The following is a 3,122-nucleotide window of genomic DNA, read 5'->3' as shown; positions in this document are numbered from 1 at the left end:
GGTCCATTACTATGGTCAATGACTAAGGGGAATGCACTTGTATCTGAAATCTGGTTCTCTGATCACTGCATGCATGTATCAAAATAAATTAAATTCTGCTATCTACTTATTTGTCATATTCAAGTAGGAAATATGACTTTTTCTTCCATTTTTAAAAATATATTATTTTCCAAGGCTTATGAGTGTATATTTTAAATATGAGCTGTTTTATATGCAGAGTGCTTCCTAATCTTAATTTGTCATCTTAATAGTTTTATGAAACTCACTATTGTCATTTTACCAAGGAATGAAAATGGGTTTACAGATTAATGTACTTAAAAATAAATCCTCTTTGCAGTCGTTATCATTCCTCTTGCAAGGACTCCTAGGATCCAGTATTCCATTGCAGACTGAGACTGGCTAGGATCTTGCAAAGCTAGTTCTAAAACTGCAGTTGCTTCTTATGCAGAGAGAGGAAAGCAGGATGTGCATTTTTTTGAGTCAAGTCTAGAAGCAAAGGAGGCTGGTACGAAAGATATGAGAGATACCTGAATTGAAGAAAGATTCCTCCAAAGTGGTAACATTTGAATCTGAAGGCTAAGTTTTGCTAGCAGTTTAAGATTTAGAGGCAAACAAAGCACAAGAATAAGAACCTTAATTGGATCAAACGTTAAAGATCTTTTCAAGTCAATAAAACAGCTATTTACCTGCATCAGAATGTTTGCTCTCAATACTCTGGAAAAGAATTGGTATAAAAGGCAAACAAATGTTCTTCTCAAAGATAACCAGGTAGAGTAGGAAAATAAAAAGGGCTTGTCTGTTCTTTTACAGTGTGAAAAGGCCATTGTGTTACTCTTTCTAAAACCGGTGAAGATAACATTGTCATTCCTAGTAGACATGGTGACCTAAATAGAAAGATTGGTCCCACCTCCCTTGTTATCACTGCAAACTTTATCTCTTCACATGGGCCGTGCAACTGCAAAACCATTCTGTTCTGATTTAACTGAACTTGAAATATCAGTAACTGCATCCGCAGAGATCAGAGACAACCCATCATTCTCATCAATATATTAATGCATCCAGAAGTCAAATCCCAAACTGGACTCTAAGGGAAAAATAAATAAATCTCTTTAACGTCGAGTGTAAATTAACTAGTCTGGAAATCAAAGCTCATCCAACATTCATTACAGAAAGGACTCCTAGTATTTTACTTATCATAAGGGAGTCTCATCTAACCTGTGTAAGAGCCAGACTTGGCAAAAGCCCAAAGTGGCCATTTTAACATGGAACAGAGGAAGGCTTAGCCTAAGAGGAATTGACATCCTCACTTATGTGCCTCTTGGGGCTATGAAGCTGAAGGCGTGTAATGGGCAGCAGGTATGGTAAAACAATTAAAAAAGGATAAAGACATTATATTTGGATCGATCTAATCTTCTCTTCCCACTGGGATCTAGAGAGGGATCTTTCTAGAATTACCACATTTTATCAATAGACTGTGAAAATTAACAAAAGCCTGAACTTCATTTACATGTGAGTAGGGAAAAAAGGCCACTGAAAAACTGCTTTTACCTTGGGCTAAGAGTGGCCGGTGGGAGAGTAAAACAGCTCTCTGTGTCCTGCCTGTCTTGTGGCACCGAAGAAGTCACCCTCAGCTAGAAGACATTTTATTAATTGGTCCACTAATTTCTCAGAAGTGGGAAACTCGGAGAAACTCAAAACTCTGATTCATGATTCCCAGATACAAAATGAGACACACCTGCAAAACATTCGATGCAAAGTGTGTAAGTGTAAAGGAAATCCAATGACTGATTAAGAAACAGGTCTAACTTGTAAACAGTATGGATCACCTTTGTGTACTGTTTATACTGTTATACAGCATTTATTATTAGCAGTGCCTAGTTGAGATAATTCATTAGAAATGTAAATATATTTAGGGTTAATTTACATAGGCAGACTGTTGCCAGCTGCTTCTTAGCTCTGCTCCTTTGTCTTTAACAACTGTCTGATCAAGGGAAGCTTAGTAAGTTGTTTCCTGGCTCAGAAAGGTTTGGAGGAAATGGCTGCCAAACCTTTGGGATGTATATACATGTGCTTGTGCATCAGATTGCTGCTGAAAGGTTAAGACAAAAAGTGAAAGGTCCCCTGTGCAAGCACAGAGTCACATCTGACACTTTGGGGGGATGCTGCTTTCGCGACGTTTTCTTGGCAGACTATAGAGCGTGGTGGTTTGCCATTGCCTTCCCCAGTTGTCACCTTCCCCAGCCAGCCGGGTACTCCTTTTACTGACCTCAGAAGGAAGGATGGGAGGCTGAGTCGACCTGAGCCGGCTACCCAAGAATCCAGCTTCCGCTGGGATCGGACCCGGGTCGTGGGGAGAGTTTCGGTTGCAATGCTGCCGCCCGCCACTCTGCGCCACACGGACGACAGCATTTTCTAACTGAGCTGGGGACTGGGGCGGGTGGGGGAGAGAGAAGGGGCAACCTAACTGACTTCTATAAGTGCCGCAGTGATGCATATTTAGAACCATTATGGACTTGGAAGCCTTTACAAGTTTACAAAGATGAATACCTAAATAAAATGTAGAGGCTGCATTTGTATCTGCACATTCATAAACCCAAGTTCACTGATAGCTTATCCTCAGACCTGCTTGTGTTACAAGAGTAATAGCGTGTACCTGTCCTAAATACACATTTAGATAATGACAGGATTTGTGCTTATTATCTCAGTTCTACCCACACTTCCTTGCAAGATGGGATGGCGACATTTTAAGACTAAAGTGCATCAAATGGGAATGAAAGATGAAGGACAGTCACAGCTAAATTGCCAATAAAATCTATGTGCTGGCACTACAGTAGCCAAGTTACTGTGTTTAGAAAAAAACAGGATATGAAAAATTCAGTGCCAGTGATGCAATTTAAACAGGCATGTCCCAGTGTGGCCACATATAAAATCGTTCTCAGAATATGCAAGTGCTTTGGAGCTTGAAAAAAAATGCCACGTCTTTCACTTTGTTCATCTCTTTAAAAGGAAACTCAGATTCAATTATTCATGAGATTCTTTTTCCTCCCTTTGGGAAATCTGTAAATAAATGTTAAAAGACCCATGCTCGTTTGATGGCTACTCCCTTCTGCTTGGGCAAGTAT

This window comes from Candoia aspera, chromosome 9 (genome assembly GCF_035149785.1).
Source record: "Candoia aspera isolate rCanAsp1 chromosome 9, rCanAsp1.hap2, whole genome shotgun sequence".
NCBI classification, from domain to species: Eukaryota; Metazoa; Chordata; class Lepidosauria; order Squamata; family Boidae; genus Candoia; species Candoia aspera.
Note: the sequence above shows the minus strand (reverse complement) of the source record.